Source organism: Zalophus californianus, chromosome 17 (genome assembly GCF_009762305.2).
Source record: "Zalophus californianus isolate mZalCal1 chromosome 17, mZalCal1.pri.v2, whole genome shotgun sequence".
NCBI lineage: Eukaryota > Metazoa > Chordata > Mammalia > Carnivora > Otariidae > Zalophus > Zalophus californianus.
In genome coordinates this window covers 33,863,146-33,890,061 of record NC_045611.1, presented here as the reverse complement: position 1 = coordinate 33,890,061, position 26,916 = coordinate 33,863,146, and the positions used below count along the sequence as shown (strand labels likewise).

The following is a 26,916-nucleotide window of genomic DNA, read 5'->3' as shown; positions in this document are numbered from 1 at the left end:
AAATAAGACTCTAAAACCCTTCTAAAATGTTTAAAGCAAAGTAATTATACAAAATAATGTCGTTCAATGTAAGCTGATTTTGATATGTTGATATAACATGGAGGTCTTAAATCCGCCCCCAAAACATGCTCCTGTCACCTCCTGGGGTAAAAATTCTCTTACCCTGCTGTATCTAAATGGGACATGAAGGCAGAAAATCTCTGAGCCCACACAGTGCCCTTCTTGAATCTGCAAGATAGCCCCAGAGACCCCACAGGGCACAAACACCGTGAGAGCCAGTGTTCTGAAGCTCTGGAGGGTATTACACAGATCTGGGTTCCTGGGAGCCACCACCTTGAGTCATCAGAGCCTTTGTGATCACCTGCTTTCATCTCAGCAAGTTTGGTGGAATGTTCTAGGCTATGAGTTAGGAGCAGAGTTCTGGGCCAAGACTTGCCCTCTGACTTAGAGGCAAAGGAAATGCAATACTTTCTGCATCAATGTCACTACAAAAATAGAGGAAAGCTGGGCCATTTTTACTCCAAAATAAAAATGGGGGGAGGCACATTTCCTTGTGAAAGAGGCCCAGTTCTTTGTGAAAGGAGAAACTCTTTTCACTGATTCCAGATGCAGATAAAGCATGCCCGCGTCTTTCATCTTGGCATCCCATTTCACTCATTCCCCTTACCGGCCAGCCCTGGGAGGGGGGCACCTGACTTTGCAAGCCCCAAACTGGGTGCTTCCCACCTCTGACACTGGCATCCTCTGAGGTCCTGATGTCCTCCAGGAAATCACAGGTGGCCAGTGGAGGCAGCCTCTGGCACTGCTGGTTACCCTGGTTGGCAGAAATCTCTCTCCACAGTCGGTGGGCAGGGTTGTGTTTATTTTGCAATTAACAAAGAACAAAGGAAGTGGCAGGGGGCTTGGGGGTGGTGCTCGAGGCCTGCTTTTAGGGACCAGAATTTCTGCCTTGCCCCTGGTTCTATTGACTGCAGGTCTGGGGAGTGGGCTGGGAGGGATGTCAATGCCCTCAATGATTTCACAGCCATCTGCATCTCTTTTGGCCAGGTCACCAGCTGTGCAGATGGGCCTGTTCTCCAAGAGAGGCAAGGGGCAAAGCACGGTTCAGACAGGCCTCCGGGCCTGCATGGGTCTGGGGTGATGAGTACAGGTGCCCCTTTACCCATCGGGGGTGCCTTCGGGAGACCAACGAACCAAGGGATTCTGGCTGGGCAAGTCTCAGAGAACAACCCCTGCTGGTTCTGTGTCATGCCATCTTCAGAGTGGGCACCAGGTCCCTGTGCGCCACATGAGGTTGTGGCAGACCCCTGGTCATGAAAGCAGGGAAATTTGGGGGGCACAGGCGGTGCTGATACAGAAGATAGGGCTCCAAATTACCCTCAGTAAACAAAGCAAATTATATTTACTTCCACGGGAGCCTGAGATTTTGACAGCAAAGAGAGACTTATGCTGGAGTTGTTGCTGCATTTATATTTAATAAATTTAAGAGAGAGATGAAATAGACTTTAGCAAGGCTAGTGAAATATTTATAAAAGCACACCAAAGCCATGTAAGGGAGAGAGAGGGAAATAAAACAGCTCACATGTGGGATCAAATCGAGCAAGCCAGCTTTTAACCTGACAGCTCCCTAGCACTGCGGGCAAGAAAGCTGCCAACGGGCCACAGATGCACCACACCTGAGCTAGCCGGGAAGCAGAGGGAGGTTTGGAGAGGGGAGGTGGGATGGGACGGTGGTGTGTGCACAAGGCATAGCCAGCTCCGTGAGGTCCAGGGCATCTGTCACACCTGCCCAGCTGCTCAGGTGCGCCTGGCACCTTGCAATGCCAGCCAGAGCAGGTTCTCCTGCCGCTGGCCTACGTCCAGTCAAGCCTATGGCCTGGTTGGAGCATGCAAGGCCCCTGGGAAGCCTCACAGACAGATGGAGGCTGGATACCCCTGGGCTTCCATCTCTCCGGGAGAGCCGGTCTGTCCTCCAGCGACTGTCCCAGGAAGGTCTGGTCTTGAAGGGAAACAGGTAGGTTTGTTGGTTTGCAGATTCGGAACGTTTTGAAATACACAAGTAATATACACTCTTGGTGGAAAAAATCACTAGAAAACCCATTAACAAACACGCAAACCCTATCACCCATAATCTCAACCACTGTTGTCATTTCCAACCTGGCTGCATACCACTTATCAAGGGGTGGTTTTAATATTATTCAGGATTGTTTGGAAGTGAGTTCTACCTGATACTGACATGATACAGAACATGCTGGTCATTGTACTTCTCATCTCTTACCCTCAGCTCGGGGACCTTCCCTCCACCTGGAATATCCTTCTTTCCTGTCCTCATCCAAATCTAAGTTCATCTTATAGGCCCGTGTCAATCCTGTCTCCCCAAAAAGACATTCACAGCCACCGGCTGCCCCTGTGGCCCAGTTTTTCCTCTGCTGAACCCCCATATCATCTTTTATGCTACCCTGTTCTCCTTCATTCTTAGACCATCTTGTTTGCTGACCATACTGAATATTGACTTTTCTTGTCTTCCCTGTCCCAGGCAAGATCCTGCTTGACCTTTCTCCCCCTCTCTCTGCCTTCATCAGTCACTCCCAGCACAACGTAGGCCCACAGTGGATTCCAGACAACACCCCACTCACAACCTGCTCAGGGTATCACATCACATCGGTATTTGTCAGTTCCTCCTAGGGGCAGCCGGCTGATTTCGCAAAAATCAGGTTGGGGAAGACCAGCCCACCAAAGGCTCGGCTGACCCAGCTACTGAGGGGTGTTCTGAAAGTTTAGTTCCCCTCTTCTACTCTTTGCCCTACTAGGGCCACTTCTCATGCCAATGCATGGGCCGTCTCACACTCTGCCTCCCCACTCAGTCTTGCACTTGACACAGCTGCAGGGAACTCTGCTAGACTGATGTGTGTCTGACAATTCATTCAGCAAACCAGATTTGGTTATACAAATCCTTTGCACATTGGCTTTTGGGAACTGATGCAGATCCCCACTGGGCTGCGAAGGAGGCTCTGCAGCAACTCTGGGACATGGTCTGGGGCCCATCTCCCTGCCCATCCCCAGGCCACGCCCTCCAGCCTCTGAACTCATGATACTGGGCACCTCCCACTCTCTCCTGCCAGCTGACAGCCCCCCTCCTTCAAGCCCTGCCTAAATCTTCTGAGCCCCAACCCCAGGAGCAGGCTCACTTGAACATCTCCATGGAATGGCTGCGTGTCACGGGAGCCTGCCAGAAGCCGAAAAAAGAGGATCGCAGTGGGGCAGGCCTGGGCACTGTCCAAAGCTTCCCAGAGCTCCTGAAGGAGGCACAAAACAAATTATAAGCACATCGCAAGGGACCAATAATCAGCTTCATGTCTCCCTACTCTCAACTTGCTGCCATGTGCTCCAGCCATGCAGAACCTTCTCGCTTCTTAGAACCCCTCCCATCCTCATCTCCAGGCCTCCGTAACCTCCACCTGGAGCACGTTCCCCTCCCTTCTCCCCCACTACCTTCTTTAAAAAAAAAAACAAAAACAAAAACAGCTTTATTGAGGTTTAACTGAGATGCAATAAATCACACACATTTGAAGAGCATATTGTGCTAAGTTTGGACCCACATAAACACCTCGGAAACCATCACCAGAGTCAAGGTAGTGAGCCTATCCATCACTCCCCGAAATTTCCTCCTGGCGCTGTACCTCCTCCTCCATACCCTTTGGCCCAGTCCCCAGGCAACCACGCTCTACCTTCTGCCTCCACGGATTAGTTTACAGTTTCTGGAGTTTTATATACATTGACTCATATGACTCTTCTCACGCATACACCCTTTTTATGTCAGGCTTCGTTCATTTGGCATAATGATTTTGAGATTCATCCATGTCATTGTGTGTATCAGTAGCTCATTCCTTTCTTTTGCTAAGTGTTCTTCTGTTGTATGGATATACGGCTTTGTATATCCACTCACGCATCTGTGGACATCTGGGTTGTTGCCAGTCAGTTGCTACTAAACATAAAGCTGCTAGGCACATTCATGTACAAGTTTTTGGATGGACATGTGCTTTTATCTCCGTAGGAGTAGAATGGTTGGGTTGTACAACAGGGCACATGTTTAAATTTTTAAGAAACTGCTAAACTTTTTCGAATCGGCAGCATAACAAGTGTTCTGGTTTAACGGCATCCTCGCAAACACTTGGTATGGTCAGTCTTGTTCATTTTAGCTATTTTATTTTATTTTAATTTTTAAAGATTCTCTTTATTTATTTTTAGAGAGAGAGCTTACACGAGTCGGGGGAGGAGCAGAGGGAAAGGGAGAGAGAATCTGAAGCAGACTCCGTGCTGAGCGCTGAGCCCGACGCAGGGCTTGATCTCAAGACCCTGAGATCACGACCTCAGCGGAAACCAAGTGTTGTTCGCTTAACCGACTGAGCCTCCCAGGCGCCCCCCTTTTAACCATTTTAATAGGTGATTAGTGGTAATTTGTTGTGGCATTAATTTGCATTTCCCTAATGCCTAACGATGCTGAGCATTTTTGAAAGCTCTTTATATAGTCTAGAAACAAAGCTTTTATCAGATATGTGCTTGAAAACGTTCTATCATATTCTGTAGTTTGTCTTTTTATCTCTAATAGTGTCTTTCAAAGAACAGAAGTTTTTAATGCCGAGGAAGTCCAATTTACTGATTTTTTTGCTTCTAGGGTTTTGGTGTCATTTCCAAGAAATCGTTGCCTAACACAAGCTCAAAATTTGTCTCCTGTGTTTTCTTTCGTGTTTTCTTCGGGATTTGTATGGCTTCATAATTTGCATTTAGGAGGCATATCACCCATTCGAGGTTACATTTCATCTCTGATGAGGGGTATAAACCAGAGTTCATTTTTTGCACATGGATATCCAATTGTTTCAACACTATTTGTTAAAACAACTATCTTTTCTCCACCTTTTCCCTTCTGTCAAAACTCAGTTGTCCACATAGATGCTGAGAGCCCCGTTTCAGGGTTCTCTATTCTGTTCCATTCATCCCTTGATCTTTCCATCAGGACCACACTCTCTTGATTACTGTGGCTTTTTGTAAGCCTTGAAATCAGGTCATCTTCATCCCTAAATTTGTCTTTTGCAAAGTTTTTTTGGCTGCTCTGCTTCCCCCTTTGCACTTCTGAATGAATTTTAGGGTTAGCCTGTCAATTTCAACAGAGAAAAGCCTGCAGGGATTTTGATTGGGATTCCTTTGGATCTGCAGATAAATTTGAGACGGCATCTTAAAAATACTGAGTCTTCTGACCTGTGAACAAGGCATAGCTCTCTACTTCTCTCAGCAACGTTTTGAGGTTTTTAGCTCTCATGCATCTTTTGCCACATTTATTCCTAAGTATTTTTTTGTTATTAGTATAAATGGCATTTTTAATTTTAATTTCTTATTGTTCCTTGCTAGTATATAAAAATATAATTAATTTCTGTGTATTGATCTTGTATCCTGCCACCCTGCCCGTCTCATTAATTCTAGTGGCCGTTTTATAAATTGCATCAGATTTTCTACATAGACAATCATGTCATCTGCAAATTAAGATATTTTTACTTCTTTTCCAATATAGATGCCTTTTTTCTTTTTCTTTCTTTTTTCTTTCTTTCTTTCTTCTTTCTTCTTTCTTTCTTCTTTCTTCCTTCCTTCTTTTCTTTTTTTTCTTCCTTTCTTCCTTCCTTCCTTTCTTTTTTCTTTCTTCCTTCCTTCCCTCCTTTCTTTTTTTCTTTCTTCCTTTCTTCCTTCCTTCCTTTCTTTTTTTCTTTCTTCCTTCCCTCCTTTCTTTTTTCTTCCTTCCTTCCTTTCTTTCTTCTTTCTCTTTCTTTCTTTCTTTCTTTGTTTCTTTGTTTCTTTCTTTCTTCCTTCCTTCCTTCCTTCCTTCCTTCTTTTTCTTTCTTTCTTCCTTTCTTCCCTCCTTTGCTTCCCCTGACCCAACCTCCTCCCTTCCCCTTCCTCTCCCTTTCTCCTCCCCCTCCTCATTTCCTTCTCCTTCTTCTTTCTTCTCTCTCTCTCTCATTTCCCATTCTCTTTTCCCCATTTCGCCGGCTAGAACCTCCGGTACAGAACTGAACAGTAGCAGTGAGAGTGGACATCCTTGTCTTTTTCCTTATCTTAGGAGGAATGCATTCAGTTTTTCACCATTAAATGTGATATTAGCTATAGGATTTTCAAGTTAAAGAAGTTCACTTCTACGTCTAATTTGTTGAGAAGTTTTTGTATCAGGAAAGGATATTGAATTTTATCAAGTGCTTTTTCTGTGTCAGTTAAGGTGATCATATAGGGTTCTGTGACTAGTTCTTGAATATGGTCGATTGCATTGATTAATTTTCAAGTGTTAAACCGTCTTGGTCATGATATAGTATCCTTTTTAAAGGTTATTGGATTCAATTTCCTAAGATTTTGCTTAAAAATTTTACATCTAAACATGAAGGATATTAGTCTATAGCTTTTGCATGTCTGAAAAAGTCTATTTGCCTTCATTTTTTTTATTCTCATAAAATACACATAATTCATGAAGGAATTGGTCTGTAGCCTCCTTTTATTGTAGTGCTTTTCTCTGGTTTTGATATCAGGGTAATGCTAACCTCATAGGATGAGGTGGTAATATTCCCTCCTCTTCAATTTTCTAGAGGAGGTGTGTAAAATTGGTGTTATTTCTTTTTCTAATGTTTGATAGAATTCACTAAAAGGCACCAGGGCCTGCGGTTTTCTTTATGGGAATGTTTTTAATTACAAATTCAATTATTTTAAAAGACATAGAGAAATTCAGGTTACCTACTTCTTCTTGGATAAGATGTGGTAGTTTGTGACTTTCAAAGATTTTGTTCATTTCCTCTAAAATATTGAATGTATTGACATAGAGTTGTTCATAAGATTCTATTATCTTTTTTTAAGATTTATTTATTTATTTCGGGGGGGAGGGAAAAAGGAGAGGGAGAGAATCTCAAGCAGACTCCACCTTGAGCACAGAGCCTGTCACAGGGCTTGATCCCCCCCCAACCCTGAGATCATGACCTGAGCCAAAACCAAGAGTCGAAAACTCAACCTACTGTGCCACCCAGGTGCCCCGAGTTTCTCTTACTATCATTTTAATATCTTTTTAATATCTTTAAAGTCTGTAGTGATGTTAACACTCTCATTACTGAGGCGCCAGTAATCTCAGCAGACTCAGGGTAGAGTCTGCTTGAGACTCTCTCCCTCTCCCTCTGCCCTGCCCCACCCCACTCTCTCTCTCTAAAATAAATAAATAAATCTTTAAAAACAAAACAAAAAAATACTCTCATTACTGATATTGGAAATTACTCTACCCCCTCTGTCTTTTTTTTCTTTTGATCAGTCCAATTAGAGGTTTACTATTTTTTTAAAGATCTTATTTTGTTTATTTGACAGAGAGAGAGTGAGAACACAAGCAGGGAGAGCAGCTGACAGAGGGAAAAGCAAGGCAGAGGTAGAAGGAGAAGCAGACTCCCCATTGATCAAGGAGCTCAATGAGGGGCTCAATCCCAGGATCCTGGGATCATGACCTGAGCCGAGGGCAGACATTTAACCAACTGAGCCACCCAGGTGCCCCAGAATTTACTATTGTTATTGATCTCCTAAAGGACTAGCTTTTGGTTTCATTCATTTCCTCTATTTCTAGTTCATTGATTTCCACTGTGATTTTTATATTTGCTTTATTCTGCTTACCTTCAGCTTAATTTGCTCTTCTGTTTCTAGTTTTTTAAGGAAAGAGAAGAGATCATTGGTTTGAGAATGCTCTTCCTTTCTAATGGAGGCATCTAGTGCTATAAATATCTCTGTAAGCACTGCTTTGGAGCATCCCGCAAGCTGTGATGTAGTGTTTCATCATTTTCATTCAAAAAATACCTTCTAATTTTTTCCCCTTTTGATTTCTTCTTAGAGCCATGGGTTACTTAGAGTTATGTCTTTTTGTTTCCAAATATTGGTGTTCTTTCCAAAGATCTTTCTGTTACACATTCCTAATTTAATTCCATTGTGAGCAGATTTAAACCCTTTTAAGTTTATGGAGACTCAACCCAGAATATAGTCTTGCTTGGCCACTATTCCATGTGCCCTTGCATTTGCAAAGCATGTGTATTCTGCCCTTGTTGGGTAGAGTCATTTGTAGACGTCAGTTAGCTAGAGTTGGTTGGTAGTGCTGTTCAAGCCTTCTATACTTTTTTTAAAAGATTTTATTTATTTATTTATTTATTTGCTAGAAGCACAAGCAGGGAGAGGAGCAGAAGGTGGAGAGAGATAATCTCAAGCAGACTCCCGCTGAGCGCAGACCCAATGCAAGGCTCGATCTCATGACCCCGAGATCATGACCTGAGCCAAAATCAAGAGTCGGAAGCTTAACTGACTGAGCCACCCAGGTGCCCCAATCCTTCTACACTCTTACTAATTTTCTGTGTATGTATTTTATTAAGTATTGACAGAAAGGTATTGGAACCTCTGGCTATAACTCTAGACTTTTCTACTTCTCCTTGTAGTTCTATTAGTTTTTGCTTCATATAATTCGAATCTCAGTTAATAGGTATATAAAAATTTACGATGGTTATGTCCTCTTGAAGTACTGAACCCTTTCTTATTATAAAATAAACTTCTTGGGCGCCTGGGTGGCTCAGTTGTTAAGCGTCTGCCTTCGGCTCAGGTCATGATCCCAGGGTCCTGGGATCGAGCCCCGCATCAGGCTCCCCGCTCTGCGGGAAGCCTGCTTCTCCCTCTCCCTCTCCCGCTCCCCCTGCTTGTGTTCCCTCTCTCACTGTGTCTCTCTCTGTCAAATAAATAAAATCTTTAAAATAAATAAATAAATAAATAAATAAATAAATAAATAAATAAACAAGCAAACAAACTTCTTGTAGTTACACTATTTTTTTGGTATAAAACTTTACCTTGTCTACTTTCTTTTATTAGTGTTAGCAATGGGCTTTCCCCCATCCTTTTATGTTTAACCTATTTGTGTCTTTGTATCTAAAATGGAGTCCTTATACTTTAGTATGTCTAAAAAAAAGTCGTTATTTTTGCCTCTCTTCTTTTTATTGTGGTGAAATACACATAACATGAAACTTACCATCTTAACCATTTTAAGCATACAGTTCAGTGATATTGAGTACATTCGTAGATTGTGCAAATGTACCACCAACTCTCTCCAGAATTCTTCCGTCTTAGGAAACTGAAACTCTACACCATTAAACAATAATCTTCCATTCCTCTCCCTCCAGCGCCTGGCAGTCACCATTCTACTTTCCACTTCTGTGATTTTGACAGAGTAAGTACCTCAGATAGGTGGAATCATACAGTTTTTGTCTTTTTGTGACTGGCTTACTCCACTTAGGATAATGTCCTTGAGGTTCATCTATGATGTAGTATATACCAGAATTTCCTTCCTTTTCAAAGCTGAATAACATTCCATTGTATGCATATACCACATTTTGCTGATCCATTCATCCACTGATAGACGCTCAGATTGTCTCCATGTTTTAGGTATTGTGAATAATACTGCTATGAACATGAGTGTACAAATGGCTCTTTGAGACCCTGCTTTCAATTCTTTTGAATATTTGCCCAGAAATAGAATTGCTGGATCATATGGTAATTCTATTTTTAATTTTTTTAGGAATCCCCATACTGTTTTCCATAGTAGCGGAAACATTTTACATTCTTACCAATGTGCCCAAGGTTTACAACTTCTCCACAACCTCACCACACTTGTTATTCACTTTCTTTTTTTTTTACAATAACCATCCTTATGGGTGTGAAGTGGTGTTTCATTGTAGTTTTGATTTGCATCCCCCTAATGATTAGTGATGTTGAAGCATCTTTTTATGCACTTATTGGCTATTTGAATATCTTCTTTGGAGAAATAGCTATTTGAGTCCTTTGCTTGTTTTTTAATTGGGTTCTTTGATTTGGGGCGCTGAGTTCCCTATTCTGAATATTAATCCCTATCAGTCATATTTTCTCCCATTGTGTGGGTTGCCTTTTTACTCTGCTGACAGTGTCTTTTTTGTGTGGAATCAATTTCCAAAGAAAAGCATCATTTTATTTATTTTGGGTTTATTTTTATGTTTTTGATTCCAGTTAGTTAACATACAGAGTTATATTAGTTTCAGGTGTACAACATAGTGATTCAACACTTCCATGCATCACCCTGTGCCCCCCACGACAAGTGCACTCCTTAATCCTCTGTTGACAGTGTCTTTCAATGCACAAAAATTTTTAAATTTTCATAAAGTCCAATTTGTCTATTTTTTCTTTTGTTACTTATGCCTTTGGTGTGATAGCCAAGAAATCATTGCCAAATACAATGCTGTGAAGCTTTGGTGCTGTTTTCTTCTAAGAGTTTTATTACTTTAGGTCTTTCATCTGGGTCCTTCATCCATTTTGAGTTCATTTTTTTAATATGGTGTTAGGTAGATGTCCAACTTCATTCTTTTACATGTGATTATCCAGTTTTTCCAGCACCATTTGTTGAAAAGAGTGTTTTTCCCCATTAAATAACCTTGGCTCCCTTGTCAAAACTTATCTGAGTATGTATGTGCAGGTTTATTTCTGAGATTTTTATTCTATTTCATTGTCTACATGCCTCTCTATGCCAACACCACACTGTTTTAACTACCATAGCTTTGTGGTAAGTTTTGAAATAAGGAACTGTGAGTCTTTCAGTTTTGTTGTTCTTTTTCAAGATCATTTTGGCTATTCAAGGTTCCTTAAGATTCCATATAAATTTTAAGATGGGTTTCTCTTTCTGCTAAAAACATCATCAGGATTTTGATAGGGATTGCTTTGCATCTGTGGATCATTTTGGTTAGTATTGACATTTTAATAATATTAAGTCTTCCAACCATGAATATGTGTTTCAATTTACTTTTTAATTTCTTTTAGCAATGTTTTGTAGTTTCAGCAATGTTTGTAGCCATGTTTTGTATCTCCTAAGTATTTTATTCTTTTTTTAAAAAAAGATTTTATTTATTTATTTGAGAGAGAGAGAGAGAGTGTGAGTGAGAGAGCACAAGCAGAGGGAGCAGCAGAAGGAGAAGGAGAAGCAGACTCCCTGCTGAGCAGGGAGCCTGATGCGGGGCTCGATCCCAGGACCTTGGGATTATGACTTGAGCCAAAGGCAGACATGTAACTGAGCCACCTCAGTTAACAGGTGCCCCTATTTTATTCTTTGTGACACTATTATAAATGGAATTGTTTTCATAATTTCATAATTGTTGAGATAGTCTCCTTCTATTCCTAGTATGTTGAATGTTTTTATCCAGAAATGGTATTGAAATTGTTTTAAAGATTTTATTTATTCATTTGACAGACAGAGAGAGAGAGCACAAGCAGAAGGAGGAACAGGCAGAGGGAGAGGGAGAAGCAGGCTCCTTGCTGAGCAGGGAGCCTGACGTGGCTCGATCCCAGGACCCTGGGATCATGACCCAAGCTGAAGGGAGATGCCTAACTGACTGAGCCACCCCAGGCGCCCTGTGGTGTTGAATTTTATTAAATATTTTTTCAGCATCAATTGAGATGATCATGCAGCTTTCCCCCTTCATTCCGTTAATGGAGTATATTACATTGTTCAATTGCCATATGTCGGATCATCCTTACAATTCCAAAAAATACTTGCTCATAGTGTATAATCCTTTTAATATGTTTTTAGTATTGATTTGCTAGTATTTTGCTAAGGATTTTTGCATCGGTGTTCACAAGGAATATTGGCCAGTTTTCTTTTCTTGTATCGTCTGTCTTATTCTGGTATCAGAGTAATTAATATTGACCTCATAGGATGAGTTATGGAAGTGTTCCTCACCTCTTTAATTTTTTTGAAAAGTTTGAGAACATGCTATTAGTTTTTCTTTAGGCATTTGGTGGAATTCACCAGTGAAACCATCAGGTCCAAGGCTCTAATTTGTCAAGAGATTTTTGATTACTGATTCAATCTCCTCACTAGTTATAGGTCTATTTAGAATTTCTCTGTCTTCATGATTTCCTCTTGGTAGGTTTGTGTCTCTTGGAATTTGTCCCTTTCATCTAGATTATCCAATTTGTAGGTGTACAATTATTCATAGGTCTCTTATAAGTCATTTTTATTTCTGTAAAGTCAGTAGTAATGTCCCCATTTTCATTTCTGATTTTAGTGATTTAAGTCTTCTCCCTTTTTTCTTAGTCTCTCAGACTAAAGGTTTACCAATTTGTTGATCTTTTCCAAGAACTAACTTTTGGTGTCATTGATTTTCTCAACTGTTTTTCTATTTTCTAGTTCATTTATCTCTGCTCTAATCTTTATTCTTTCCTTCTCTCCTAGCTTTGGATTTAATTTGTTCTTCTTTTTCTAGTTCCTTAAGTTGTAAAACTAGTTTGTTGATTTGAGATCTTTCTTGGTTTTTAATGTAAGCATTTCTAGCTACAAATCCCCCCTTAATACTGTTTTCCCTGTGTTCCATAAGTTTTGATCTTTTGTGTTTTTATTTTAATTCTCCTCTATGTATTTTCTAGTTTCCCCTGCAATTTCTGCCTTGACCCATTGGTTGTTTAAGAGTGTGTTGCTTAATTTCCACAAGTTTGTGAATGTTCCAGTTTTACTTCTGTTGTTGATTCATAACTTCATCCTGTTGTGGTCAGAGAAAATGATTTGTATAATATCTATCTTTTTTAAATCTACTGGATGTAATTTGTGGCCTAACATATGGTCTATCCTAGAAAATTTCCCATGTACACTTGATAAAAAATGTGTCTACTCTAGTTGTTGGGTAAGATGTTCTGTACATGTCTGTTATATCTTGTTGGTTTATTGTCTTAAGCTCTTCATTTCCTTACTTACCTTTGGTTTGGTTGTTCTGTCCATTATTTGTGGGGTATTGATGTCTCCAACTATTATTGTACAACTGCCTATTTTTCCCTTCAGTTCTGTCAGGTTTTGCTTTATGTATTTTGATGGCCTGTCATTAGTTGCACATGTGTTTATAATTGTTTATCTTCCTGATGTATTGAACCTTTTATTAATATAAGTGTCCTTCCTCCTCTCTCATAAACATTTTTGTTTTAAAGTCTATTTTGTCTGACATTAGTATCGCCACCACTGCTCTTTTGTTTCCTGTTTTCAAGGAATATCTATTTCCATCCTTTCACTTCAATCTATTTCTGTCTTTGGATCTAAAGTGAGTCTCTTCTAGACGGCATACAGTTGGATCATGTTTTTATCCATACTACCAATTTCTGTCTTATGATTGGAGAGTTTAATCCATTTATATTTAAAGTAATTACTGATAAGGAGGGACTTCTCTGATTTTGTTATTTGTTTCCCATATGACTTATAGCTTTTGTCCCTCATTTCCTGAACTACTGTCTTCTTTTGTGTTTAGTGGATTTTTTTTTTTTTTGCAGTGAAATGTTTAAACTCCTTTCTCATTTCCTTTTGTTTATATTCTATAGCTCTTTTCTTTGTGGTTACTGTAGGGACTACATTTAATATCCGAAAGTTATAACACTCTAATTTTAATTTATACCGGCTTATTTCAATCACATGTAAAAATTGCTCCTTTTCAACTCAGTCCTCACCCCCTTTCAGTTGTTGATTTCACAAAATTACATCTTTAAACACTGTGTGCCCTACTACATAAATTAGTAATTTTTTAAACTACATTAGTGTCTCAAGTCCTGTAGAATACAAAACGTGGAGTTATAAACCAAAGTTACAATAATACTCTTAGACATGAATAGTTTTTAATGTATTGATCTTTTAAATCATGTATAAAGCAAAGTAGAGTTATAAACCATTGATATAATAATAATACAAGCTTTTATAATTTCCCATATATTTACCTTCATTGAGATCTTTATTTCTTCATATGGCTTCAAGTTACTGCTTTTTGTCCTTTCTTTTCACCTTGAAGGACTTGAGCACTTCTTGCAGGACAGGCCTAGTGGTCACAAACTCAGTTTTTGTTCCTCTGGGTATTTCTCCCTCACATTGGAAGAATAGTTTTGCCAGATATCATATTCTTGGTTGACAGTTTTTCTTTTAGCACTTTGAATATATTGGCCCACTGCTTACTGACTTCCAAAGTTTCTGATGAGAAATATGCTGCCATTCTTATTGAGGATTCCTTGTATGTGATGATTCACTATTTTCTTGCTGCTTTCAACATTTTCTATTTGTCTTTAGGTTTTTGTAAGTTTGAATACAACGTGTCTTACACTACACCAAGAACTAATGATGCAATGTATGGTGATTAACATAACAATAAAAAATTAAAAAATTAAATAAAATGAATACAATGTGTCTTTGTGTGGGTCTCTTTGAATTCATCTTACTTGGAGTTTGTTGAGTTTCTTGGATGTTTATATTCATGTAGTTCATTAAATTTGGGGAGTTTTCAGCCATTATTTCTTCACATATTCTCTCTGCCCCTCTCTTTTTCTGGGATTCCCACCCACAATGCTTATGCTTCCATTTGATGGTGCTCCACAGGTCCCTTAAGCTCTGTTCACTTTTCTTGATTTTTTCATCTTTCAGTTCCTCAGGTTCAATAATTTCTATCTTCAAGTTTGCTAATTCTTTCTCCTGACTGTTCAAATATGCCTTTGAATCCTGCCAGTGAATTTTTCATTTCAATTATTGTACTTTTCAGCTCCAGAATTTCTTTTTGGTTTTCTTTTTATGTTTTATGTTTTCTATCTCTTTTTGGTATTTCTACTTTTTTCATACATCATTTCCTTGACTTTCTCCACATCTTCCTTTAGTTCTTTGGACACCTTTATGACAGTTGCTTTAAATTATTTAGTAGATCTGCCTTCAGACCTTTTTCAAGGACAGTTTCTGTTGATTATTTATTTTTTTCTTTTGGATAGTCATACTTTTCTGTTTTTCTTTTATTTCTTTCTCTTTTTTTGTATGCCTTGTGATGTTTTCATTGAAAACTGGGCATAAATCTAACACTGGGGTAACACTAGAAATCAGATTCTCTCACTTCCTTATGGTTTGCTGTTTGTTGTCATTGTTTTGGGTTTTGTTTTTTTATTATTGCAGACTGTCTCGGTACCAAGGATCAGTCTGACATGAAAATCTGAGATCTTGGGCGCCTGGGTGGCTCAGTTGGTTAAGCGACTGCCTTCGGCTCAGGTCATGGTCCTGGAGTCCCAGGATCGAGTCCCACATCGGGCTCCCTGCTCAGCAGGGAGTCTGCTTCTCCCTCTGACCCTCCTCCCTCTCATGCTCTCTGTCTCTCATTCTCTCTCTCTCAAACAAATAAATAAAAAAAATCTTTAAAAAAAAAAAAAAAGAAAGAAAATCTGAGATCTTTCCAGGTTTTTTCTGAGCCTATGCCTTTCCCTAGGCATGTGTGGTCATTTCCTAATTGTGCCTGTATATACAGTTGCTTATGGATGTCCTAGACTTTAATGTCTGGTTCCCGAAAGAGGGAAAGGGGAAAAATGAAGAGGTGGGGAAAGTGTGTAAGCTTTTCAAATCTCCTGGACACCACTTCAGCTAGAGGAGATGGTGCTTGTCCCAATGGGGAGAGGTGCAACAAAAAAATAGCTGCCCACCTCTTGGCTGTACCTCTGTGAATAGAACCTGCAAATAGCCATAGGAGCACAGATTCCCAATAGGAGCACAGGGTCCTTTTTGCCCACTCTGGCTCCCGTAAGCTGCATTTAAGCTGCTTCGAAAATATAGGTATGGCTGCCTGCCACAGGGCTCTGGGTGAGAGATGGATAGCTGCTACCATGCTACAAGCTGAAATTGACCAAAATTAACTACAACTTACCATCTAAGGCCCCCCTTGGAAGTTGCAAGGTTTCAATAGACTTCAGAGTTCCAAAATAGTTATATCAAAAAGATTTTGCCAGCATAATTATTGTCTAGGTAGGGAGACAGATTCCTGGTACTTTATCGTATTTTTAGGGTTCTCTATTTGCCTTCATTTTTGAAAAATATTTTCACTAGGTATAGAACTCCAAGTTGACAATTCTTTCCATTTTCTTCTGATGTTGGCATACATTGTTTTATTGCATTTCACTGTATTGCACTATGCAGATGTTGCAGTTTACAAATTGAAGGTTTGTGGCAACCCTGCATTGAGCACCATTTTTCCAACTGCATTTGCTCACTTCGTGTGTCTGTGTTGCATGTGACAATATCTCACACTTTTTCATTATTATTAAATTTGTTATGACAATCCATGATCAATAATTATGGCTTGCTGAAAGTTCGGATGATAGAATTTTTAGCAATAAAGTGTTTTTAAATCAAGGTATATACGGTTTTCTGGACATAATGCTATTACATACTTCATAGACTATGATAGAGTATAAACAAACTTCCGTATGTACTGAGAAACCACAACATTCCTTTGACTCACTTTATTGAAGTGGTCTGGAACCAAACCCATGATATCTGTGAGTTGTGCCTATTATTTTAAAATATGTTGCTCTATTGTCTTCTCATTTGCATTGATTCTTGTGAGAAATCTTCTGTAATCCTTTGTTCCTCTGTACATCATGTCTTTTTTTTCTTTTGCTTCTTTAAAAGTTTTCTCTCTATGACTGGTTTTGAGCCATTTGGTTATGATGGGTTTTGGGGTAGTTTTCTTTATGTTTCCTGTGCTTAGAGTTCAGTGAGCTTCTTGGAACCATGGGTTTATACTTCTCACAAAGTTTGGAGGAATCTGGGCCACTATGACTTCAAATATGTTTACTGCACACACCCTCTCCTTAAGGCACTCTCATGACAAGTATATTTGGCCACTGAATATTGTCCCACAATTCACTTATGCAATTTACTGTCTTGCTTTCTTTGTATTATTTTTTCCCTCTTTGTTTCACTTTGAATAGTTACTATTGCTTGTTTTAAAGTCCACTCGTCTTTTGTGCTGGAATGTGTAATCACCTCTTAATCCCATCCAGTGTGCTTTTCAGTCTTCTTCACTGGAGCCTTTGTTTCTACTAGTTTGATCTGGGTCTTTTTCATGTCTTCTGTGTCTCTAATTAACTTTTTGAACATATGGAATAGGGTCACGAGAACTGTTTTAACGTCCTTGTCTGCTAATTCTAACATCTGCGTCAGTTCTGGGTCAGTTTTGATTGAGTCATTTTCCTTCATCCTGGCTCATATTTTCCTGCTTCCTCACATGCCTGTTAATTTGTAAATGGATGCCAGACATAATGCATTTGAACTCTCTGGGTGCTGGATATTTTTTGTATTCCTGTAAACATTCTTGTGCTTTAATCTGGATATAGTTACTCTTCATGCTGACCCTTTGGGTGGTTCATTCCCTGGCCTCAGATACCTTCCCCACACATATGGGCTGGCTGATATTCTGTTGAATACTTGAGTAGGGTATCCCTCGGCATATCTCCAAAGTTCTCTCTGTGTTGGACTTTCTCCCGTCAGATCCGCTGCCCTGCAAACTCTAGCCACCTCTGTCTCCAGCCTCTCGGCTCCATCACCTCAACATAGGGAGTCTGTCGGTCTCCTTCTAAATTCCCCTCCCTGCACTGTGACCTGGAAACTCCCTCAAGACAGCAAGCCGGGGCAGTCACAGGGCTCACCTCATTTAATTTCCATCTCTCAGGGAACACTGCCCTTCATTTCTCAATGTCCAACGTCTTGCAAACCATTGTTTCATGTTTTGTCGTTTTTCAGTTGTTTCAGGCAGGAAGGTAAATCTGATCCATGCTACTCCATCTTGGTTGGAAGTAGAATCCCCCTCACTAGCTGCTAATGACTCTTCACAACTCAGCTCAAGTGTCACCTCCTCAGGTAGCTTTCCTAGACGGTCCATAGACGAGGCTAAGCATCCCCCACAGCCACAAGGCTTCCTCTGTTATAGTTCTTATCGGTCTGATTGTTATTGCTCATTTGCTCACCTCCCCATCTAGACTATAGGTTCCTAAACGCAGAGGTCTAGGTCTTGCTCACTAGACTTTATCTGGCACATAGTAGATGCTTGTTAGATTAATGTTGACAATTTTGAACATGTTTTAGCTCCAGAAGACCGAAACAACGTGATCAAGGATGTTCCTCCGCATCCGGTCAGATAGTGGGAAGGAGGAAGTTTCATCTGGAACGGTGTGGGTATAAGGTGCACCTGTGCCCCCTGGGGCAGGATGCTAACTCACCTGTTCTCATCCGGAAGACGTGAGAGGGCCCGAGCAGGCAGAAGCAGCCAGAAGCAGCCAGAAGCAGCCAGAAGCAGCCAGAAGCAGCCAGAAGCAGCCAGGAGGTGACCAGGGACTCCGCTTCCCGAGGAAGCAGGGAGCCTGTCTCAGAACGCAGCTGCGTGGTCCCTCTAAAACTCCCAGCTCCCCTCCCCCTGCCCCGCCCCCGAGGTTCTGGAGAGTCTCCCCCAGCCCCGGGCAGTTAGGGAGTGGAGCAAGTTTGCAAATACAAGAGATTTCACATGATATTCAAGTCTGCACTTGGTGAGTAGGAAAAAAAAAAAAAAAAACCTCCCTCTTTTCAAAGAATGAAAAGGCTTCCCCCACCGTCCCCTCCCTTTCTCTTCAATGATGGCATTTCCATAAGAGAAACTGCTTGATAGGCCTGTTCCCTTTAAATTATTTTCTAACGATCCAGGCAGTCACGCGCGCCGGCCGCCTCTCCTTGCCTCACCTTTCCTTTCAATTACTTTCCTTCTTAAGCGGAACAATGGCGGCGGCACAGCCTCTCGGCGCCGGGACCGCTCGAGGCAGCTCGGCGCCTCTGCGGCCAGGTGCCGGGGCCGGGCTCCGGCTTTGTTCCCCTGGCCAGACCGCCGCTGTTTCATCTTCCCGGCTCCCCTTTCTGTGCCATTTAAACTTTAACCTGGTAGTAACTTTGCCCGCCTTGATTCCCGATTCAAAGGCTGGCAGATGAAAAGCCCTCCCCTTGGATGTGGCTTGAAAACTTCATCCCCAGTCTCTCTCTTCTTTGAACTGCCTTGGAGCCTTTTGCCCAGACTCTTTTATTCGCCCTGGGCCTCTAGCTTTCAGGCCTGGGAGCTTGGGAAAGGCAGCCGCGGAGGCTTCTCAGTTGGGGCCCGAGAGGACCCCAAGTGCCCAGGATGAGGGACTCTTGTGCCCGCCCCTGACTCGCGGTCCCCACCGGGGCCGGGGGTCTGGATCAGGAGACCATCTCCGGCTTTCGGGGCCAGTCCCCCGGCCCTCACCCAGCCCTCCCCCATCTCAGCTTCCCTTCACAAGCCCCAGACCCACAGCACTTCAAGGCTTCTGGCTCCAGGTGCGTCCTCCGGAAACTTTTTCCTTTTCAATGCCAGGCAGGCCGCTTGCTGTTTCAGATGTCGGGCCAGGCACAATGAGAGAATTCTGTGATCACAGAAAAATTCCGGTAATCAAGACCAAATGGGGCAGTGGGGAAATGAACCAGGGAGAGGGGAGAAGTTAACCCAAAAGCAGACCCAACTTCTCCTCCCCCTCCAGGCAGGTCCTGCAAAGCTGGGCGCCACAGCCTCCTAACTCGCCGGGGTCTCCTAGGGATCCCGCTTTGTTAGATGCTCCGTGTCTTGCCTGTGTCCCAAGAGGAGTTCCCCCACTGCTGACAGGAGTAAAGAATACTGAAGTGGGTCAAACGTGGCCCTCAAAAACATATGTCCACATCCCAACCTCTGAATCTGTTAACCGACCTTATTCAGAAAAGGGTCTTTACACAACTAAGTTAAAGAGCTTGAGATGTGGAGATCATCCTGAATTATCCAGGTGCCCCCTGCCCCCTTCACGAGAGACACAGAGGAGAGGAGGCCATGTGACCACAGAGGCAGAGAGTGGAGCAATGTGGCCACAGGCCAAGGAACACCTGCAGCCACCGGAATCTGGAGGACGGAAAAACAGATTGTTCCCTAGAGCCTTTGGAGAAAGCATGGCCCCGGGGACACCTTAATTCCAGACTTCTGGCCCCCAGAATTGTGCAAGAATAAACTTCTGTTGTTTCAAGTCATGAAGTTTGCAGTAATTTGTTACAGCAGCCTCAGGAAGCTCATACAAGCATGCAAAGGTGTGGAGGGGAGTTCTCGTGGGTATTCACCCTCCACACCAGTGCCTGGTGCTGGGGGCGGGTACTCGGCCCCTCCCCAGCCTCAGAAGATGGGTCCCCATAGGTGTCAGCCAATCATGATTGTCTTATGACCCTCACCAGTGACTTGAAGGTGGGAGTCTGACCCTATGCTAGCCAATGAGATGGGAGGGGAAATTATGCTGGGAAGAAAGTATGCTGGGAGACACCCTCCTCTTCCCTGGTGTGATCAGCTCTACCAGTGAGTCCACGAAGCCAGACTGAGGAGGATGGCAGGATGGAGAGATAGAAAGGGCCTGCAGAAGGCAAGGCAGGAACAGGCAACCTGACCTAGTTAGAGATCCTGGAGGGACAGCTGGAGCCGAAATCACATCTGCTGATGGAAACAGGCTCGGGGTAGACCAGAAGTCTACCTGCATGATTTGAGAGGACCCCTTGAAGAGAATTCCTTCCAAAGGCAGAGCCAGACAGACCAGCTTAGCCTTATAGCAAGGGTTTGAACTTGGGGGCCAGGATTCTAGTGTCTGGCACATAGATTTCTCTCCTGACCACACCCCCAAAGATTCATGTTCCAAGTCCTTGCAGAAGAGAAAAGCTATCGACAAAGATTGAAAGACTGGTTTGCATTGAAACTCAAAAGATATCAAAACATCAAAAGACAGGACCAATGACAGTAGCAGGGATTGGGGGAGAGGAGAACTCTCCCCACTGCAGCTCAGCGCAGGGAGGACTCCAAAATGTGGGGGGCCGTTGGCTGCTGGAGAGCACGAGCCCATCAGCATCAGAAGCGTGATGCTCAAAGGCAGCTGTGAGGCCAGGAGACAGAATGGCCCAACGGAGGCAGTGGGACCCAGCAGAGGGTCTCAGGTGTGTCCAGCTGACACCATGGTGCCTAAAAGGGACTGGATCCAGTGGAGGCACAGAGAGCAAGGGGCTGAAGGACAGGGCCTACAGATGCAGGACTGGGCTACACCAAACAGTTTCTCAGGCAGACGTTACCTGAAGGCACGCCAAAGTAGACTAGGGAGACCTGTCCCCATGCCACTTGGCAGCTAACAGATTTGTTTACGAGCCCTCATGAGACAAGCCTAGAGAGTCCCCAAAACAACTGAGTGACAGTTTTGGGGGGTTTCAGGAGTCCAGCAATATCGAGGAACCACATAAATACACATCACTGTTGTTGCCCCTTTGTGGCCTTTGGCTATGTGGCCTGGCAGACAGGTCACATCATTCATCAGCAGCATCAATCCAAACTGAAGCTACTCCCTTATACCCACCCTGTGTAACCACCCGTGCACACCAGAGTCCTTGGAGGCTTGTAAAAGATGCCTGGGCCTGGGCCCAGGCTCATATTGGTTCAAGACTGCCCAGGAGAGGCTGATGCACAGCCAAGGTTCAGAACCACACTCCGTGCTGGTGCTCTCTCCTCACCCAGGCAGGAAGCAGGACAGAAACCTGACCTTCTCCCAAACCAGGGAGCCTCAGTTTTCCCAGCTCTAACGTGGGAGGTTGGGCTCAGTGGCTTCCCAGGACCTTCTCAGATCAGCTCTACTGTGGAGTGAAGGGCTGCTGAGCCTGAGACATGCCCCCATCCCCAGCTGAGCTAAAGAGGAGGCGGGGGAGGCAGGGGGAGGCGGGAACTGCAAAATCCCCTCCTCCCGGACTCTATGGCAGTCACTCCCCATGTCTTCCGATTGTGAAGGTTGAGCCTTCGGCAGTGTCCCAGCCCTGGCTGGATGTGGGGGAGGAACATCCCCTCCCCTCAAGAGGCAAGAGTCACTCCGGAGCATGCTTGTGCACCAGCCCAGGAACTGCTAATGGGTCTGCACAGTCATTAGGCCCAGGACAGACCTAGTGGGGCCATCTAAACCACATTTAACTCATCATTTAAATTTACTAACAGATGTAAACCACCCTCAATGAGAGAGATGAGCCATAAGCACCCTTCCTCTGACCCACTCTGAGGAGGCTGGGCTTTCATTTCAGGGTGGATGGACTTCCGGAGAGCTCTGGGCCTTGTAATGGCCATTGGTAAGTAATGATGACAGGCAAAATGGAGGGCAGGTGACCCCAAGTTCTCCTCGTGGGAGGCATCCACCATCCAAAGCCTCCCTTGCCCCCTGCAAAGGTCCGAGTGTCCTTCACCACCCCATGTTTGTGCCTCCTCATGCATCGCAGAGACCCCAGGCTCAGCAGCTCAGAAAGTTCTCTGGTCCTAAGGCAGAGATGATGGCATCCAGCCCTTCGGAGCAGAAGCTGTACCCTCCCCAATGGGAGAAGTGAAGGTCCAAGGGAGGCCCAGGCAGCCCACCGACAGTGTCCTCAAGAGGCCTGCTCACTCAGGGACCCGGCCTGTAGCTCCAGGGCCTGCTCAGGCAGAACTTTAAGAAGGGGCTGTTTGCAAGCTGCTGAGGTGCTTCTCCATCAAGATGGAGCCACTAGCCATCTTCAAGCAAATCTTCTCTGTTCACAAAAGGGCCTTTTGAGAGGCTTCCTTGGATGGGCAAATGATTAGTAAGTAGGTACCCATGCATGGGGAAGAATGTGGCCACACTTCAGGGGACCTGACCAAGTCTACCTCTCCACAGCCCTCACCCCCCTCCCCACCTCCCATGCTGTGCATACATTTGCTCTGGAGCCCAGGAGCCTTGTGGGAGGAGAAGTGATGCTTGCACCCGTGCTTACTAAAGCGTAGGGCTTTGTGAATTAGCAAAGTCCTGACCACAACCCCTGGTTGGAAGGGACCCTGGGGACCCCAAGAGGGCTCACCCCAAGGAAAGGGGAAGTCTGGACTGGGGAAGAGGCTCTTCCCTGCCTGGATGGTCAGGAGGGGAGTTGGGTCGGACACAGCTTGGGCTCACTCCTGGTCCGGCCACTTGGCGTGGAGGGTGGCCTTTGGGAAGCATGGTTGGCCATGTGGGTAGGAGCTCATATGCTGGAACCCAAGGAGGCCAAACATAGGCAAAGGGCAAGTAGGAACCCTTATTTGGAGAGCCCTGTCCACCTGCTGGGGCTGAGAACATAATCTCCCCCAACACCCCAGTGGCTCAGCAGCCCAGCCAACCTGTTCCCACCAGATTTATTTGTCCTTCTTACTTGTCTCTTCCCTCCACCAGGGTCCTGTCAAGACAGGTACCTTGTCCTATTTGCCAACACCGAGCCCGTAACTAATAATTCATAACTGTGGATTAAGCAAACAAACAAATAACACATCTGAATCCCATTTCATGTGTGGACACACCTTGTTACGGACATGCTTCCCCACTCTGTGGATTTTCCACAGCAAACACCTCCTCCTGGCTCCTAGCCCACTTTGGGCGTCCCACCCTCACTTTCTGTGAGCTCAAGGATTACAGACTAATCCTAATATATTTGCCTGAGCAAAACCTAATTAGGAAGGTAAATCTGAAAAAAATAAAAGGTAAAACAACATAAAAACCCAAGGAGCGTGCCCCTTAGCCCCCAGAGCGGAAGAGAAGGTGGTTTGGACTTCCTCTCTCTGCAGCGTCCCTCCCTCAGCTTAAAGAGGAGGAGTCAGGTCCCCTCTCTCCCCACCAGGCAAGGGCAAAGGAAAGGCAGAAGGATAATTTGTTTAAAAAGGCAGCCGGACCTGGAATCCCGCTGTGGAAGAGGGCTTGGGAGGGGGGCGGGCACTTGACCTGTCTTTCTGCTTCCAGGGCTGGGAATTTCAGATCCACTGGAGGCTCTAACAAATGGTTAGGTTATTTCTCTTGCAAGGGATGAAAATCCAATTCCAATGAGTTTTAAAGAGGTAGGGGTGGGCGTGTGTGTGTGTGTGTGTGTATGTGTGTGTGTGTGTGTGTGTGTGTACATGCGCACATATGCAGCATTCATTGGTTCAAGTCACTGAAAGTCCAGAAGTAGCACCGGCAGAATACAACGACTTGAACAAAGAACTCTCCATTCCCCCTTTGCCCTCCGTAATGCAAGCAGGCTGTGTCCAAACACCAAATCCTGGAGCACCCAGGTTCTACCCACCTCTCTCCAGGGCCAAGAGCCGGCCGGGCCTCTTTTGAAGCCTATGGAGTGGAGGTGATTGGGCCTGATTGGCTTCTCTTCAGCCACGTGGACATTCATGAGCCAATCACACGGTCCGAAGAATTTGATATTCTGATTGGTCAGCCGTGGGTCACATGTTCCACCCTTGGCGTCAGGGTATTGTCCAAACCACCTAACTCGTTAAGGGCTTGACGTGGGGGAGCACGTGGTTCCCCAAAAGGAAGATAAGCAGGAAGAGTGTATTTGATCCCATAAAGGGGAATTGAGGCTGCACAAGCAATAGGAGATGTCCGCTATCAACTTGAATCATGAAGAGGAGGGGGAGGGTTTTAAAGTTCAATGGGCAAGACAAATAAGGACGGGGGCAGGAGTGGGGGGCGGTGAGATGAGCAACCTGTGCTGGAGTGGGACCTGAGGAGCTGGGCTGAGTGCAGAAGGGGCTTCCCAAATGCAGACCCATAGGTATCAGGGGGTAGGCTCCATGGACACAGGCTGAGGTGCTCCTGGGGGCCCCGGATGGTGGTGAAGGGCCTGAGCTGGCTGTTGAAAGAAACATCTGAAAAGCCTCACTTTGGGGAACACCAAAGCAGTTTTTAGCCTTATGTTCTGCTTTGTAAGGGAATAACGGTATGCAAAAGGGGAAAAGAGAGGAGGAAGCAGCAGACAGACCATCTGATGGCCAGGGAGCTGAGAAGTTGTTACTGTGCATTTCCTAAACCCAAACCAACTTGGGGTTTCCTGGGGCAGCTGAGCTTTTTTTTTTTTTAAGATTTTACTTACTTATTTTACAGAGAGTCACAGCGAGAGAGGGAACACAAGCAGCGGGAGTGGGAGAGGGAGAAGCAGGCTCCCCGCGGAGCAGGGAGCCCGATGCCGGGTTCGACCCCACGACCCTGGGATCATGACCTGAGCCAAAGGCAGAGGCTTAACAACTGAGCCCCTGAGCTTCGGGATAGAGCAGAGAGCTGCCTTCAGGCTACAGAGCACTGGGGATTGGCTAAGTCGAGTGGCAGCCCAACCTGGGGCAACTTTTCAAGGGATGGGCTTCTAAAGATCACTTTCAATTCCGTTCAGAGTATTTACCAGGCATGTAGTGTGTGCAGGACATGGACTGTGTCCCGCAGAGTCAGTGGACAAGAGAAACTCCGTATGGCTTCTGAACCTCCAGTCAGGCCCATTGTTGCCATGGCCTGGGACATCACTCTGTCTATGGCTCCATCTCAGCAGCGAATCCCTGCAAAAGGGCAGAGATATCACCCATTCCTCTGGAGCCCTCTTGTGCCTGACCCGGTGTCCTGTATGCACGAGCCACTTCACATTTGCATCTTGTAATGAATGAGTAAGTGAATGTTTCTCAATAATAATGGGCATAATAAAGAGGATTGCCATCTATTGAGCACTGTTTATATGTCAAGTAGTTAAGAATCCTATCAACCCAGTAGTCATCATTTCTGGTAACTTACTTGTTGAGCACCTGCTGTGTTCTCCTGCTGGAAATACAGCTGAACGTAAGAAACAGGAAGCCACTCTCTCATGGAGCTTACGATATGGAGGATATAGCCAACCCCCTCTCCAGATGAGGGAACTGAGGCTCCCAGGGATTGAGGAGTATGCTCACAGTTGCACGGACAGGAAATGGGAATGCTAGCTTCCCCTGCTTCCAAAGTAAAATAAAAACCAAATTCAGTCATACAACCACCGAAGAAGGTGTGACTAATTTTTCTTTGAGCTGAGGGAGGTGAAGAAAGATGTCCCAGAGTAGGCAGCACTGAGCTGACCCTTGAAGGATGGAGGAGACTTTCAGCCTGAGGAGCAAGTGTGAAAGAGGGACCCAGGGAGGAAAAGCGGACCCACAAAGATTCGGAGTTGAGAAGGTGCTGGGGTGAGTTGTGCCACCAGGCTGGCACTCAGTGAAAAGTCGGTGTTTTGAGTAGCTGATGAAGCTGCATGAGAGTTGAGGACCAGCTCTCGGACATCTGGGAAACCAAGGGCTTGCCGTCTTCTGATTGGTGCCATTTATCAGTCCTTCACTCTGTGCCAGGCACTGTGCTCAGCACTCTCCATGGATCATCTTCTAGTATTCTTATTTATACCATCTCTCTGTGAATACTTATTAAGTACTTATTACTACGGTATTTGAATCCAGTGGCTATTCCCACTGTACAGATGGGACTGCTGAGGCCCAGAGAATGCAAGTACCTGCCCAAGGCTGGAACACAGGCAGCCTGCCTCCCACCATGAGGTCTCCTGCTGCGTGGAGAGTGGGGAGTCTGGGGGAGGCAGGCGGCTGAGAGCCCTGTTTTCCTCCATCCATGCTGACCCAGCCAGAGGGGGGCTGAAAAGGCCGCTGCTCCGAGGCCCCAACCCCTTCCAAGCCATGAGCAGAGCAAGGAGCAGATGGGAAGTCGCCCACCCAGGGACTGGCTCCAAACCTTCCAGAAACCTGCAAACATGAAACAATCACAGATGAGAGGAGGCTTGAAAGCCACCGTTTTTAAAATAAAAGGAAATCGCATTGTAAAAGCCCTGGCAAAGATGACAAAAAAAAAAAAAAAAAAAAAAAAAAACTTGTTAAGATCAAAAATGCAGCCAAACCTCAAAAAAGAGGCTTGGGATAAAGGAAGGGAGCGGGGGTTTACCTGGGGGCTTCCAAGGGGGCTTCTGAAGCGGGTGAGGGCGGGGCTGTCCCCAGCCTGAGCTGGGGCAGGGCTGCTCCTCATTCTCTCCTCTGAGGGCCCCTTTCATGTACCCCCCTCCCCCGACTAGGCCTACAAGGCCGGACGGTGGCGCCGAGACATCGGACACCCATCAACTTTTCCAACTTGAAACTCATTTCTTTCTCTTTAAACTGAGGAAACTTGGAGTCTTTTTTAAGACGCAGAGAAGGGCAGGGATTCAAG

At 44.4% G+C, this 26,916-nt stretch overlaps 1 long non-coding RNA gene across 2 annotated transcripts in view; it reads right to left on the bottom strand.

The window, feature by feature from the left end:
* Positions 1-993: 993 nt before the first annotated feature.
* LOC113936120 overlaps positions 994-26,916 on the bottom strand; it is a 53,336-nt gene continuing 27,413 nt past the window's right edge. For both annotated transcript variants that reach the window (XR_003524201.1, XR_004819725.1), the window contains exons 2-3: positions 3,189-3,296; positions 994-1,999 (exon numbers count right to left, since the gene is read on the bottom strand). This is a non-coding gene — a long non-coding RNA (uncharacterized LOC113936120). The remainder of the gene's footprint in view (positions 2,000-3,188; positions 3,297-26,916) is intronic.